General features: G+C 38.7%; 1 protein-coding gene across 1 annotated transcript in view; it reads right to left on the bottom strand.

Moving 5' to 3' along the window:
• Positions 1-395: 395 nt before the first annotated feature.
• Positions 396-17,491, bottom strand: part of LOC148107682 (uncharacterized) — a 54,661-nt gene continuing 37,565 nt past the window's right edge. Inside the window, exon 6 of the mRNA XM_087855988.1 lies at positions 396-600. The gene's annotated coding sequence lies outside the window, so the exon portion shown is untranslated. The remainder of the gene's footprint in view (positions 601-17,491) is intronic.

The following is a 17,491-nucleotide window of genomic DNA, read 5'->3' as shown; positions in this document are numbered from 1 at the left end:
TGTAACTTCTGCTCTCATTCTGCAGATAGAGGGAGGAAGTCGGGTAGAAATACAAAACTGCCGAGTAAAGCCACCTCAGTTTCTTCTTGTTTCAACATCCTCAGTTCAGACAAGCGTACTTGGGCAGTCCTCTGGAATCCATTCCTGACCTTCCAGACGTTGACTCTCTCACAGGGTTTTCACCTCTATGTTCACTTATTCATGCTCAATCTTACTGTCTTTGGTGAGGGTCCTACTCCTAACAAATCAAGGACATTGGGGGACTAAGGATATTTTCACATATGCCAAGACAGAAAAACAAAGTGAAACAAAACTCCTTTGCATCTTTCATGGGAAGTTACTGGAGAATGTGCTCCTCTAAAACAAAAGTATAACCAAAAATGAAAATGACTTACAGCACAGGAAACAGAAGATCTACAACAGGCAAGGGGTGAAAGGAGTCACCAGGATGATAGTGAATGGAGACTCCAGGATGACGGTTGTCGCCAGATGCAACAGCAAACAAGTGCAGATTAGAGGAGATCACAGGTGCCATGCCAGACTTTTTTGGAAGATAAAGCCAAATATTTGATGCACTGGAACCTCTTGAGATTCAGACCACTGTGAAAGAGTTTGGGGCTGAATTAGTGATAAGTACATAGAAACTAAACCAATGAAAAACATGATAATTATTAACTCTGGGAAAAATAAAGATGTGTTCAGAAAAAGGTGATCATGGTACACTACTTGCCCTGGCTAGTATTTGTGTAGTCATAATTATGTAAACCCTTAAGATTAATGTTACCAGGGACACCTGGGTGGCTCAGTTGTTTAAGCATCTGCCTTCAGCTCAGGTCATGATCCCAGGGGTCCTGGGGTTGAGCCCCAACTCAGGCTCCCTGCTCAGTGGGTAACCTGCTTCCCCACTCCTTCTGCCCCTTCCCTCTGCTCCTGTGCTCTCTCTTTCTCTCTCAAATAAATAAAATCTTAAAAAAAAATGTAACTAAAATTCTGATAGAACAATTTTTGGAGGATGGGGGATAAGTGAGGATGGAAGGAAGGGAAGGGTAAAGGGAGAACAAAGAAAGTTGGGTCCCCATCTTCCACAGTAAGAAACCAATAAATAGTTTATAAAACCAAAAAAATCAAGAAATAACAATTAAGCATGTTATTTAAAGACATGGCAGTAAACATCAAAATAAGTAGCTGCAAGAGATGAAAGTGGCTGCCTCTGAAAAGTGGGTAATGCGTAGGAGGCCAGAGCACTGCTATTTTTCTTAATAAAATTTGTTGAATTATTTGATGCTTTAAACAAAGTGTGTGTATACTGTTGATAATGATGAAAACAAACAAAAAGTTTACTGAAGTTTCCTATTTGTTTGGGTTTATAAAACATTTCCACCTGTTCGATCTTGTAGATTTTTATGAGCACATTTTTCATACCAGATACACACTGCGGTGTTTTTGGATTATACTAAATCTTTCAAGTAATCCATCCCTAGCAGTTCAACAGAGATACAATTGCTTCATGAACAGGTTTGAGGTCATGATTGTAAATATTCATATTGCCCGACAGACTTAATCCCAAGTAGATCCTGAACATGAGGCATGCTGTTTTGATTAAGGGCGGGAATCAAGTGGGGTATCTTTCCCCGACTTCTCAGTATTTCCAAAACAACAACAAAAACATTCAAAGAATAGAGAATGGTGGGACTATCAACATAGAGGGTTTGTGTTCCTTAAGAATGCACACCACCATTTCAAACTTAACACTACGTGCTCGTGTTTTTCCTACACTTTAGAGTATAGCAACTTACCACTGAATTTAGCAGATACCCATACACATGCATGCACATGCTGATAGACCTATGCATACACAGGCTGGTAGTGTGAATAACTTTAAACTTTTAATTTTGATATAATTACAAATTTACAAAACACTTGCAAGAATAGTATAAGAAACTCCCATATACTCAGCAGACTCACAAACTGTTTAAATTTTGCACCCCTAGGGAGCCTGGGTGGCCTTCGGCTCAGTTCATGATCCCTGGGTCCTGGGATTGAGCCCCACATCGGGCTCCCTGCTCAGCGAGGAGTCTGCTTCTTCCTTTCCCTCTGCCCCTCCCCACTGCTTGTGCTCTCTAATAAATAAATAAATAAAAATTTTAAATAAATCTTTAAATAAACAAATAGATAAATAAATAAATTTTGCATCACTTATCATTCTCTCTCTGACACATATTTAATTTGTTGACTTGTTTGTGCATATACACGCATGCATATCTATATGTATATATATTCTTTCTGAACCATTTAAAATCAAGTTGTTACCAGATTAGAAGTCAACTGTGCCCCTACCCCTAAACACTTTTGCGTGTATTTTCTTTTTGAAAGGTTTATTTATTTACCTTACAGAGAGAGAAGGAGTGTGAATGGTGGGAGGGGCAGTGGGAGAGGGAGACAGAATCTTCAAACAGACTCCCCAACAAGCCCCGAGCCAATGCAGGGCTCGATCCCAGGACCCTGAGATCAGGACCTGAGCCCAAACTGAGTCTGTCACTGAACTGACTGAGCCACCCAGGTGCCCCTTTTGTGTGTATTTTCTAAGAACAAGGACATTCTCTTACATAACCAGTACCTGACCCACATCAGAAAGTTTAACATGGGGGCCCCTGGGTGCCTCAATCAGTTGGGCCTCTGACTCTTAATTTCGGCTCAGGTCATGATCTCAGGGTCGTGGGATCAAGCCCCAGGGTCAGCTTTGCACTGAGTGTGAAGTCTGCTTAAGACTCTCTCTCCCCCTTCCTCTGCCCCTCCCCCTGCTCTCTCTCTCTCTTAAATAAACTAAATCTTATATAAAAAAAAGTTAAACATTGATATTATACTATTATCTAATATGAAGTCCATATTGTCCAAATTAATGTTCTTCATAGCTATTTATTTTTCTTCATCCACAGTTTAAACCAGGATGCCATGTTGTATTTAGTTGTGATGACTCATTGGTCTCTTTTAACCTAGAACAGTTCCTCAGTGTTGAGAATATAGACGAGATATTTTGTAGAATGTCATTTAACCTGAATATCTGCTATTTCATCATAATGAAATTCAGGTTATGCATTTTTGGCAAGAATGACAGAGAAGTGATGCTATATTCTTCTGAGAGCATCATATCAAATAACACATGATGTCAGACTGTTCCAATATCGCTAATGCTAATTTTACTCACTAAGTGCAAGTAGTGGCCAAGACTTTACCTCATTGTGAAATTAATATTTTTCTCTATGCAAATATTAAGTAATTTGTGAGAAAGTACTTGGGTACTATGTAAACACACTGTCATATTTTCACCTACTGGTTCAAACATCCACTAAGGATGTCTCCCTTCAGCATTTCTTCTACACTTTTTTTTTTTTAAGATTTTATTTATTTATTTGACAGAGATAGAGACAGCCAGCGAGAGAGGGAACACAAGCAGGGGGAGTGGGAGAGGAAGAAGCAGGCTCATAGCAGAAGAGCCTGATGTGGGGCTCGATCCCAGAACGCTGGGATCATGCCCTGAGCCAAAGGCAGATGCTTAACCGCTGTGCCACCCAGGCGCCCCTCTTCTACACTTTTAGTTACCATTCTATTGTAAGTAAAAGCTTCCCTTTTTCTTAATTAATTAATTAATTAATTCCTTCATTCAAATCAGCATGGACTCTTGGAGTCTTATTTTATTCAATGGATTATACTCCATTTCTATCATTTACTTGCATGCTCAATTTGTAAATGTAAATAGCTAAATTTATGTAGTGAGAAAAACTTCAGGTTAGATCCTTTTCTAATCATTCTCTGAGCACTTCTCTAATTTCTGGCACAAGATATTGCTATGTTCATTTTGTTTTTTCCGTATTTTAAGAGAAAAATAAAGGAACCAACTCTGGGTGCTAGGTGTGCTTACTGCTATTGATGTGTCATTGTTTCTAGGCCCTCTCGGCAGACAAACCTAGAAAAAAATATGTACACACATTTATGTTTATGTACATATATATGCACCCTCCCCCTTGCCATATTTGTAATCTCCTTCTCCAACAGTGAGAAAACTGTTTCCATTATCCTCGAAATATTTATTTGCATAAGGATGCACTTTTAGGACTGTTAACCCACACTACTGTTAAAAGCAAACCTAGTAAGCAAAGATCATTTTTTACCTAATTTTTGTTTTTTTAGGTAAAATTTACACGCAGTGAAATATATGAATCTTGAGTATTATTTGACAACTGTATAAACCAATTTAACCCACCCCTAAGAATATTTCTATCATCCTAGAAATTTCTCTCATGCTTCTTTCCAGTGAATCCCCACCCCAATACCATCCAAGAGCAAACTGTACTGATTTTTTACTATAGATTAGTTTTGCCTGTTCTAGAACCACGTGTAAATGAATCATACATTATGTACTATTTTGGGTGTGGCTTCTTTCACTCAGTGTAATATTTTTGAGATTACAGCCAAGTGGAAGCAAATGCTTTCTGTTTCTGTTAGAATGATCATGTGGTTTTTATTCTTTATTCTGTTCGAGTGGTGAATTACACTGAGTAACTTTTAAATGTCAATCCAACCTTACATCCTTGAGATAAGAAATATTTGATCACATTGTATTGTCCTTTCTATATACTGCTGAATTAGATTTGTTAACATTTTGTAAAGGTTTGTTTTCCTTCTATGTTTATTAAAAATATTGGTCTGTAATTTTTCTTTCCTTCCTTCCATCTTTCTTTTCTTCCCTCCTTCCCTTCTTTGTTCTTTTTCCTCTTAATTTTTTTAAAGATTTATTTATTTATTTAGAGACACAGAGCAGAGGGGCGGCGAGGAAGGAGAATCTCAAGTAGACTCCCCTCTGAGAGTTGAGTCCCACACGGAGCTTGATCCCATAACTCTGAGATAATAACCCGAGACGAAACCAAGAGTTGGGCGCTCCACTCACTAAGCCACACAAGTGCCCCCCTTTTTTAAATTTTTGGTGCTGTCTTTTGCAGGTTTGGTACTAGGGTATTGCTGGCTCATAAAAAAGAGTTGGGAAGTATTCCCTCTTATCTGATTTTCTGTAAGAATTCACCTGAGATTGGGTTATTTCTTCCTTAATGTTGGTAGATTTCATCAATGAAACCATTGTGTCTGGATTTTCTTTGATAATTTTAAATAACAAATTAAATTTCTTTTCTTTTCTTTTTTAAAGATTTTTGACAGAGAGAGAGACAGCCAGTGAGAGAGGGAACACAAGCAGGGGGAGTGGGAGAGGAAGAAGCAGGCTCCCAGTGGAGGAGCCTGATGTGGGGCTCGATCCCATAACGCCAGGATCATTTTGCCCTGAGCCAAAGGCAGACGCTTAATGACTGAGCCACCAGGCGCCCCCAAATTAAATTTCTTTACAGATACAGGACCAATCTGTTTCCTTTCATATTGGACTAGCTTTGGTATGTTGTGTTGTATTTACAGGGAATTTCCTCTAAATTATCAAATTTTAAAAACGATAAAAGTTGTTTATAATATCCCCTTGTTATCTTATCAATGTCTATAGGATTTATACTGATAACTCCCCTGTCATTCTTGATATTGATAAAACCTGTGTTCTCTATTTCTTGATCTGTCTACCTAGGTGCCATTAATTTTGCTGGTCTTTTCTAAGTTTTATGTATTTAAGCAATTTCTACTCCCAACATGGGGCTCGAATTCATGACCCGGAGATCAAGAGTCACATGTTCCTCTAACTGGGCCAGCCAGGCAACCCTGCTGATCTTTTCAAATAACCAACTTTTGACATTGTTACATTTTTTATTATTGGTCTTTTTTTCCCCCCACTTATATCTGCTCTTCTCTTTATTATTTTCTTTCTCCTACTTAACTTTTATTAGCTTTATTCTTTCCTTCAGCTTTTCTTGATTCAATATTGGATTGTTGTTTTATTTTACTTTTTAAAAAAGATTTTATTTATTTACTCATGAGAGACAGAGAGAGAGAGGCAGAGGGAGAGGGAGAGGGAGAAGCAGGCTCCCCATGGAGCAGGAAGCCTGATGCAGGGTGCAGGGCTCAATCCCAGGACCCTGAGCCAAAGGCAGATGCTTAACCAACTAAGCCACCCAAGTGCTCCTTGGGTCATTATTTTAGACTTTTCTTCTCTTCTAATATGAATATTTAAAGCTATGAATTTCTGTCTAAACACTGCTTTAGCTCTCCCTACAATTTTTCATCTGTTATGCTTTCAATATCATTTAATTCAAACTATTTTCCTATTTCTCTTACAATTTCTTCTTGGACCCAAGAGTGATTTACAAGTTTGTGTTTAATTTCCAAATATTTAAGAATTTTCCAGATATTTTAATAATCATTTCTAATCTAATTCTGTTATGGGCAACTAGCCTATGCTCAATATCATTTCAGCACTTTTCTGAAACTTGTTTTTTGGCCCAGTATATGGTTTAACTTGGTGAATATTCCATGTACACTTGAAAATATGTTATGCTGCCATTTTTGAGTGCTGTGTTCTGTAAATGTCAATCACTGCAATTTGGTTGATTGATAATGTTGTTCAAGTCATTTACAACCTTACCAATGTTCTCTCCACTTGTCCTATAAATTATGGAGAAAGACACGCTGAATTGCAAACTATAATTGTAGATTTATCTGTTTCTGTTTTCTGTAATGTCAGCTTTTCCTTCCAGTATTTTTTTTTTCTAGAGAAGGAGAGATGGGAGGAAGGGACAAAGGGAGAGGTACAGAGAATCTTAAGCAGGCTCCATGCCCAGCCACAGAGCCCCATGTGGGGCTTGATCTTGCAACCCCGAGATCATGACCTTAGCCAAAATCAAGAGCCAGATGCTTAACTGAGAGCCATTCCTTCAAGATTTTTAAAGCTTTGTTATCAGGTGTACACACATTTAGTATTATTTCTGTCTTTTTAAGAAATTGACTCATCTATCATTATGAAATGTCTCTAGTAATATTCCTCATCCTGAAGTCTACTTTATCTTATATTAATTGTTAATCCAGCTTTTTAACAACTCACACTTTCATGGAGTAATTTTTTCCATTAAAAAAAAATTTAACCAAGGGGCACTTGGGTGGCTCAGTTGGTTAAGCAAGCAACTCTTGATCTCAGCTCAGGTCTTGATCTCAGGGTCATGAGTTCAAGCCCTGCATTGAGCTCCACGTTGGGCATGTAGCCCACTTAAAAAGAAATTAACCTATGCATTTCATTTTAAGTGAGTTTCTAACAGATAGCATGCAGTAGGTCTAAACAATCTTTGCCTTTTAATTGGCATGTTTAGTCCATTTATATTTAATGGAATAATTGATGTGGTTTGGTTTAAATCTATCATTTTGATGTTTCTTTTCTATTCATTTAATATGTTCTTTGTTCTTTTATTTTCTCTGTTCCTATCTTCTTTTGGATTACCTTTAACATTCCATTTAATTTTTTTTCTATTGGATTATTAGCTATACCTGTTCTGTTTTTAGTGGATGCTTGGAGTTTGGCATTTTTAACTAATCCCAATCTACCTTCAAATAATATTATACCCCTTCACATATAATGTAATAACCTTACAAAAGTAAGGTTCTGTTCCTATCTTTATGCATTATTGTTATACTTTTTACTTCTACATATATTATAAACTCTACATTTTTATTTTTGTCTTTTATTTAAAAAATAACTTGGTTTTAAAAATTAAATAAAATGAGGGGTGCCTGTTTGGCTCAATTGTTTAAATGTCTGCCTTCAGCTCAGGTCATGATCCCAGGGTCCTGGGATCAAGACCCATGTTGAGCTCTCTGTTCAGCAGGGAATCTACTTCTTCTCCCTCTGCCTGCTGTTCTGCCTGCTCTCTCTCTGTCAAATAAATAAATAAATAAATAAATAAATAAATAAATAAATAAATAAAATATTTAAAAAATTAAATAAAATGAGAAAAAGTCTTTTATATAAACTTACAAATTTACCTTTTCTGGCACTCTTTATCCTTTTGTGAAGATCCACACTATCTTATACTCCTTCAAGTCTGCTGGTGATGTATTCTCTCAGCCTTTGTCTGAAAATGTCTTTATTATGCCTTCAAATTTTGAATGATATTTTTGCCAAATATGGATGCTACGTGGTACTCTGGAAACTACTGAGTATTGTTCTATTGGATAAGTTAATTGGAGTCGAATTCCAAACTCTGTCTCCTCTATGGTCAGCAGCAACAGTAATCTCTGCTTCGATCTCCTTTTAGCCTGCTTCTTTTAGCCATGCTGCTTGGAGTCTCCCTGATGAATGTGCAGAACAGAAGTCAAAGATTTGGGTTGAATCTATATGCAGAATTCACTACTCTTCCTATGTGGTTATCTCCTGTCTAGGGTTTTCCCCTTCAGTTTTCAGTCATTCTAACTTCCTCAAAGACTAGCTTTTTGCTTGAGTTCTAGTTGTTCCACTCTGCATGCACTGGGGAGCACTCTTAGGAGAAAAGCCATAAAAACTGCAGATATATTCCAGTGACTTTCCCTTCTTTTAAGGGTCGACTTCTCTCTATTTTCTGGCAGCTTTGGTCACTCACTCTCCAGTGTCTTCAAGTAAGTATTATACTTTACCTAAGGTTGAAAATTGTTATCTGCGGGAGCATTGGTCCAATGTGAACTACTCTATCATTACTAAAACTGTAGTATGATTAATTAAAAATTATAATTACTTTTAGGGGTGCCTGGGTGGCTCAGTCGGTTAAGTGTCTGCCTTCGGCTCAGGTCATGATCTCAGGGTCCTGGGATCAAGCCCCACATTGGGCTGTCCACTCAGCAATGAGTCTGCTTCTCCGTCTCCCTCTGTGATCTCTCTTGCTTTCACTCTCTCAAATAAATAAATACAATCTTTTTTAAAAATTATAATTATTTTGAGTCTTTCAAATTTGAGGTTGTGTGACTACTATCAGTAGAAGATATTAACCAGCCATGTCTCTGTTAGTAATAATTTACTTTCTGGGAATGTAATAGGAAATATGGCTTCTCATGATTCTTATTCTGAATTGCAAGACTGTCCTCGTTCTGATGAAGTACTCTGTCAAGGCAGTCAAGTGCAAATTCTTTCAGCTGTGAGTCATCGTTTCCATCAAAAGCCTCATGATGTATCTTACTTATTTTCTCCATTTGTTAGAGAAGAATTTTCCATTCCCTTCTAGAACAGCTCTATTTTATTAGTTTTATATGTTGGATTATTGTATATGATTTTGTTTAAAGGGTGCTGCTGTTGAAGAAAGTTTGTAAATACTAGACTAGATAATTTCTAATAGTCTCTGAAATTCAATAACTAAATATATTTTAGTTTGTTCAACTATAGAATATTGGTATATGTGTGTAAAAATAATCTTTTACATAGAAATTCCTATTCCTAAGTGATCTCCTTCAAAGTGCTGCCTACTTAATAGCAGGTGGAATCATTTATCAACCAAATACTCCTCTGATTTCTTTCTATTTGAGCTCATTCAAGGATCCATAAAGAAAAGCTCTCTTAATTACTAATTATTTTGCCATCAATATTGCTAGCCTGTATTGTATGACATTTTCATAATAGTAATCAAACTAAAAGACAAAAGATTTTGAGAAATTCTGAGAAATGTATACTGTTCACAGCAAATGTTACTTACACTTAAGTTCAAAGGCAGATGGACAGCTGTATGTTGAACTAAGACCTTCATGATAGTTTAGAGCTGTACCTGTGCTAACCTCCTATAATCAGACACATTTACAAAAGACTGTCATTGCCTAAGGCTTTATGCAATCATTTCTCTGATTTGCTGTAAGTTTCAGAGTTGTTAACGTCTGGACATTCCTGTTTATCAGCAAGGTGGGAAATTTTTATTTTAATTGTGATATGGAACTCATTAATCACCTGCTATCATCTTAATCAAGAGAAATAAATATTGTAATAAACATTCATGTAAAGCCTCCAGTGAACTAAGTTGCTATTTGAATGAAAAACAATACACTGATATAGGTCAGAATGTTCCCTCCTCGTTGGTATGCTTACTAATTTACTGAATACATTCTGAAGTCTTTGAATGATAAAGGAAAAGTACTAGGTGTTCTTTTTAGTGTGTTAACTGAGAGCAAAAGTTCTAATTTTTAGCTCACACACAAAAACTGGCATCTGATCACAAATACTGGTAGAGATTTCCCCTCCTACTTTGTAAGCTTCTTGGAGACACTGACCATGTCATATTAACCTTTGTGATTCTGTCAGTACTTAACATGTTGCCTTGCATTTTGGCAGGTGGTCAGCCAATATTTGTTAACGAAATTCCATCTTTATTTTGTAAACTTTTCCATAAGTAAAGTTGTTCAGGTAACAAGGAAAATTCAGGATCTGATACTCTTTCATGTTCAGGACATTATTGTTGTTGCTATTTTTATTTCTACTACTAGTGCAATGACTTAAACCCACCTACATTACTCTCACAGAATGTAGAATTAAATGAATACTTTCTATTTTACTTTATTACTGTGAAATATATCATAAATGAAAGGGTAAAATACAATAAACATATACAGTTTAAAGAATAATAAACACCAGATTTTTCACTTTCTAAATACATATTTGCTACTTACATATATATTCCTATATTTTTTTAGTTTTTCCTGTCCTTGATCTTATATAATGGAATCATATTCTAAGTATTTTTCTGTAATAGCTTTTATCCCCCACCCAGCATTTTTGAGATTCTCATCCATATTCATGCCTATAGCTGTGGTTCACCTTTTCACTGCTATATAGTATTTCATTATTTGAATACACCACAGGTTTATCCTTTAATCATGTTTCCAGTTTTTTGCTACCATGAACAGTGCAACTAAGAAACTCCTGCACATGCCTACTAGTGTATATAAAGACGGTTCTCAGGGGCACCTGGCTGGTTCAGTTGGTATAGCATGTGACCTTTGATCTCAGGGTTGTGAGTTGGGTATAGAGATTACTTAAAAATAAAATCTTGGGGCGCCTGGGTGGCACAGCGGTTAAGTGTCTGCCTTCGGCTCAGGGCGTGATCCCAGTGTTCTGGGATCGAGCCCCACATCAGGCTCCTCCGCTAGGAGCCTGGTTCTTCCTCTCCCACTCCCCCTGCTTGTGTTCCCTCTCTCGCTGGCTGTCTCTATCTCTGTCAAATAAATAAATAAAATCTTAAAAAAAAAAAATAAAATCTTAAAAAAAAAAAGTTTCTCTGGGGTAAATACTTAGGAATGGAATGCCAGATCACTAGAAATGGTCTGGTTTGTTCTTTCTTTTTCCCTTCCTCCCTCCCTTCCTCCCTTCCTTCCTTCCTTCCTTCCTTCCTTCCTTCCTTCCTTCCTTCCTTCCTTCCTCTGTCTGTCTGCAATGGTATTTTCAACTTATGAGCCAATACTAAATTGTTATCCAAAATCATTAATAAATTTATAGTCCCACAGGAGTATATGAGGGCTCTGTGGCTCCACTTCCTCACCAACAACAAAAATTGACTGATTTTTAAGTTTCTGCCAACGTGGTAGGTATGAAATGGTATGTCACTGGTTTTAGCTTGTATTTCTATGTTCACTAATGAGGTTAAGAATCTTTCCATATGTTTATTGGCCATACATGCTCCCTCTGCTGTGAAATATCTAATCATATAATTTGCTCACTTCCCAGTTGGTTTGTACGTCCTTTTTTTATCTACCAGGCCACCTCTGTTTTATATCAGGTTTCCATTTATCCATGGGTCTGCTTCTGGCATCTGTTTTCTCGAAAATTCATTTTTTCACTTATTTGAATAGTCAAGACTGGTCAACTAAAAAAACCTATTTTTTTAAAAAAAGATATTATTTTGGGGTGCCTGGGTGGCTCAGTCAATTAAGCATCTGCCTTTGGCTCAGGTCATGATCCCAGGACTCTGGAATTGAGCCCCACATCAGGCTCCCTGCTCAGTGGGAAGCCTGCTTCTCCTTCTCCCTCTGCCTGCAGCTCCCCTTGCTTGTGCTCTCTTTCAATCTCTCTCTCCCTCTCCATCAAATAAATAAATAAAATGTTTTTTAAAAAAAATATTTTATTTTTAGGTAATCTCTATACCCAAGATGGGGCTCAAACTTGCAATCCCAAGATCAAGAGTTGCATGCTCTCCAACTGAGCCAGCCAGGTGTCCCCTAAAAAACTATTTTTTAAATGATTGTATTTATTTATTTGAGAGTGAGCGAGAGAGAGGGCATGAGCAGGAGAAGGGGCAGAGGGTGAGAAACAAGCAGACTCCCTGCTGAGTAGGGAGCCTGATATGGGGCTCAATCTCAGTCCCTGGGATCATGACCCAAGCCAAAGGCAGGCACTCAACCGAGATGGCCAGGTGCCCCCAAAAAAACATTTTTAAAGAATCTATAAGAGGTTTTTTTTTTTTCCTTTTTCGTTTTATTTTTCTTTTTTAATTTACAGGAGTCTTGAAAATACTCAGTAGTCACTAAGGGCTAGTGTGCCACCAGAGGGAGCTCAAAGGAGTCCATGAATAGCACAGCATAGCATTCAAGCATACACAGGATAGGAGAGTCTGGCTTTTCTGAGCACTTCATGAGTATTTTTCAGTATAACTTACATGAAGATCTCAAGGTTTTAAAGTGTTTTTGCATTATATCTCATCTTTTCTTCTAATATTTCACTACTTTTATTTTCCCATACCACCATGGCACAATAAAGCACATAGTGAGATTAAATAACTTGTCTGATATTACATTTAGAATTTTTTAATGGCCTTCCTGATTCTCTATTAAGGTGTTCCCCAGCCACTGCAGTCTTGACCATTCCCTAGCCTCTGGGATCAATTCTGAAAGTGAGTAGTGCATTAGCTCTGATCACTTCCTACAAATTAAGTTTGTCTTGTTGGCCAGGACTAGTTATGGGATTCTGCCACCTTCTAAACCATTGCAAACAACATTAGTGTTTTGTCCTTCTTTTTTTTTTTTTTAAGATTTTTTATTTATTCATTTTGAGAGAGAGAGCGCACGTGTGCCAGTGAGAGCACAAGCAAGAGGAAGGGTCAGAGGGAGAGGGAAATGCAGGCTCCCCCCCCCACCCCCGAGCAGGGAGCCCTATGTGGGACTTGATCCCAGGACCCCGGGATCATGGCCTGAGTCAAAAGCACTCGATTAATCAACTGGGCTACCAAGGCGCCCCTGTGTTTTGTTCTTTATCAACTAGGTTCCCTTTTGAAAATCAGTTTCCCTATGACTGTGCTCCTCCAAGAGCCCAAAGTCCTGTCCTGAAACCCAGACCAGTGATATATACCCTGTACCTTGCTCCTCAAACAGCAAGGAATTCAGAGTGATCTTCTTAGCTAGTGTTTGCTTGTTTTTTCCACACTGCTGTCTGGGACAGAGGCTAATGTAGGATATGGTCAGGCCACAAGCCAAGTCTCTTGGCTGCTTCTCTCTTTGTCCTGGTTGCTAGGAATCCGAAAAATATTTTTTTTAAGAGAGAGTGAGTGAGAGAGCATGCGTGTGTGTGTGTATGTGGGGGGTGGGGAGAGGAAGAGAGAGACTCTTAAGCAGGCTCCATGCCCAGCATGGAGCACAGCACAAAGCCCAACATGGGGATCCATCTGATGACCCTGAGATCATGACCTGAGCTGAAATGAAGAGTTGGATGCTCAACTGACTGAGCCACCCAGGCACCTCCTGAAAAATAATTTTATGTTTGATTACTATAGCTTTACTTCAGCAGCAACTGAGCAAAAAGTTTCTTCATATATTTTCATCTATTTACTGAAGCAATGAACCTCTTTGCTATCTGCTTTGGAATACAGCTATATATAAAAAAAATGACAGAATCCTTGCCATCAAGAGCTTATAGTCCAGCAGGAGTGCAAGGTATCAAACAACTTGAAACCAGTGTAGGGGCCAAGAGCAGACCACTCCAAGATGGGCCACTTTGGTATGAAGATTATTTTGAGTTAAAAAGCAATCAAAACCCAGCAGATTCAGGAAAGTTCTTTACTTCCCCAACTGCCTAAATAGAATTTAGATTGAGGACCTGCTCCAGGAAAAGGGCTATTATCATAGATAGCTACATTGTACGATGAACTAGGGATGATAGACAGGGAGGGACCTGGCAAGGCCTGTTTGGTCCAAGTCCTCTACATCCCCTTGTTTCTGAGTGGCCCAGCACACATTTGTTTACCAAAAATTTACTCCTTTTCATCTTCCTGCAAATTGCATTCCTTCCCTTTGAAGTTCCAGACCCTACCCTCTTCTCCTTAGTTCAGAATGACAAATATACCTCATTTTGCCTGTCTTTGGAACGTTCATGTCTGTGTGGAGTCAAAATTACGTACAAAATTAAATTTTATTTTCTCCTGTTAATCTGTTTCATGTCAATTCTTAGTCTAGCTAGAAGGACCTTGAAGAGGACAGGAATTCTGTTCCCAACACTGGGTATATACAACAAAAGGGAAACACTGGGCACCTGGGTCACTAAATTGGTTAAGTGTCTGCCTTTGGCTTAGGTCATGATCCCAGAGTCCTGGGATCAAGTCCCACCTCGGGCTCCTTGCTCAGCAGTGAGTCTGCTTCTCCCTCTCCCTCTGCCCCTCCCCCTGTTCATGCGCCCGTGCGCTCTCTCTCAAATAAATAAATAAATAAATAAAATCCTTTAAAAAAAAAAGACTTAAAGGAAGCTATCAACATGAGGACTTAACCTCAGCTAGTTAACATTTATTACTGGATGTTCGACTTTTATTCTAGTTTTTTTTTTTTAATTACTTTGGTTTTACAGTCTTATTTCAAGTCAATGCAAAATCTTTTAGTTGTGGGCAAAGATGTGTTTGTACGTGTAATCACACAATCACTTTCATATATTCCTCTGAAACAGGGAAACTAAAGAGACCCGATGAAAAACTGCTTTATTCGTCCTTTTGCTGCTTCCATTCTTGCTAGGACCTACAGGCCCCCCCCCCACCACACACACACACACACACACACACACACACACACACACACGCCTTATAGTACAGAAACTGTAAAGATCAAGGATTTCATGACTTCTTTAGAGTCTTTTAACAGAATAGATAACATCTGAGGAGTGACAGGGCAGGGTCGTCATGAACATTTTCCAAGACCACTGACTGATAGAGACTTTTGGCTCCAGGATGTAAGTGACTTGTGGAGAACACTTAAACACTCATCTTTGTTCCTGGATTACTGAGAAGACACACGCACCAGACACTGTCCTCAGTAAAAACCCCAGGTCCCAAGCAAAGGATGAGATTTCCTTTCCTTTCCTTTCCTTTCCTTTCCTTTCCTTTCCTTTCCTTTCCTTTCCTTCTCCCATGCTCTGTCTATATCTATACACTCTCTCTGTCCTCAATAAACTCTGCTCTCACTTCCTTTTCGGCTCTGTTTGATTTCCATCCCGTCGGAAGCCAAGGACCCTCTTGGCTGGTCCTGTGGGAACCCCCTCCTGGTCCTCAGTTCCAGCCAGCCTGCATTACCTCCTTTCACAAAGAATTTAAAATGATGTATCATGGGAGTATTTGGGGTTTCACTGATTTGACTAGTGACTTAGCAAGTGGACTCTTTTTCTTTTTTAAGAGAGATTTTATTTATTTATTTGAGAGAGAGATCGAGAAAGAGAGATCATGGGGCTGGGAGGGGCAGAGGGAGGGGGAGAAGCAGACTTCCCATTGAGCGCAGAAACCAAGCTCTATTTATCCCAGGAACCCGAGAGATCATGACCTGAGCTGAAGTCAGTCCTTCAACCAACTGAGCCACCCAGGTGCCCCTCAAGTGGACTCTTAAGTGTCAGAGAAGCTGATTCAATACGAAAGGAGAGAACATGGAGGTGATAGCTAGTGCAAATCCTTATTCAGTCTAGAATGAAAAGAAAGAAAAGAAGATGCTTGCCTACAGGGGCCAGGCAAGTGACACACATGACTGAACCAGGTAAAGCTGGGACACGGAGAACTAGAAAGGACATGCTCCAGCAAGTCTGCCAAGGAAGAATGAGGGCTGAGTGTGGCCAGAGCACCCTAATTTATAAGAGAAGCTAGAATTTAGAGTTTTATATGAAATTCTCAATTTTTAATGTCAAATAGCTTAAATTTTTTTGATTGTACAAGCTGAATAAAACACCTCTGCCTTTATATGATCTTTAATTTAGATTGTCCTTTATGATGACTTTCTAAATATGGACTCATCAACTAAATCAACTAGATCTTGTTCTCTCTTCCATTTCACTCGCCTCCCTCCCCCGCCATCCTACCACCAACCTTCAATTCCATCCCCATTCACTTGCTTCTGGTATCATAAAATATGAGACATAGGAAAGTCAAGAGGAGCACCTGGGTGGCTCCATCAGTTAAGTGTCTGCCTACAGCTCAGGTAGTGATCCCAGGGTCCTGCGATCAAGCCCTCCTTCAGGCTCCCTGCTCAGCGGGGAATCTGCTTCTCTCCTTCTGCCTGCTGTTCTGCCTGCTTGTGCTCTCTCTGTCAAATAAATAAATAACATCTTTAAAGAAAAGAAAAAAAGGGGCGCCTGGGTGGCACAGTCGTTAAGCGTCTGCCTTTGGCTCAGGGCGTGATCCTGGCGTTCTGGGATCGAGCCCCACATCAGGCTCCTCCGCTGGGAGCCTGCTTCTTCCTCTCCCACTCCCCCTGCTTGTGTTCCCTCTCTCGCTGGCTGTCTCTCTCTGTTAAACAAATAAATAAAATCTAAAAAAAACAAAAACAAAATGTAAGACTGTAAATTCTCCTAAAAAACAATTTCACTCTTCAGAGATTTTTGTTCATACATTAGTTAGGTAATACTAATGGCAGATATAATTATTTTTTTAAAATTGGCTATTTACTGAAGGGCGTAAAATTTGATATTTTATAACAATCCTGAATAAGTCCAGATATAGTTAGAATATATTATTTTTCAAATCTTGTTTTCTCATTAGTCTTTTTTTTTTTTTTAAGACTTTATTTTTAAGTGGCCCCTGGGTGCTGCAGTTGGTTAAGCATCTGACTCTTGATTTTGGCTTAGGTCATGATCTCAGAGTCGTGAGATTGAGCCCTGTGCTGCGTTCCATGCTGGGATCCCTCTCTTTCCCTCTGCCCCTCCACCCCAATACTTTATTTTTAAGTAATCTCTACACCGAGTGTGGGGCCTGAACTCACAACCCTGAGATCAAGAGTTGCATGCTCTACAGACTGAGCCGGTCAGGTACTCCCACCTTTTTAAGATGTTATTGTTTTCTCATTAGTCTTAAATCAATTCAACTATTTTTAACTAGAATTTTATATCTCCTCTTGTTTTTTAAAGGTATATTCACATAGGACTGTGAATATGAGAACTTTCAGCAAAAGAGCAAGAAGATGTAAAGTATGTCTTTTCTCCAGCTGCTTGCTCTCAGATCCATTCCTAGCCTTTTCCCTTCTCTGCTTTTCATCACAAGAGATTACTTTTCCTGAGCTCACCTTATAACTCCCCCACAGGTTTGGTCATTGAGATGCACTGGTGAAAGGTTGGAGGAGAGGA

Source organism: Ursus americanus, chromosome 26 (genome assembly GCF_024610735.1).
Source record: "Ursus americanus isolate L20-20 chromosome 26, mUrsAme1.1.p, whole genome shotgun sequence".
NCBI lineage: Eukaryota > Metazoa > Chordata > Mammalia > Carnivora > Ursidae > Ursus > Ursus americanus.
This window is presented reverse-complemented; position numbering and strand designations above follow the sequence as displayed.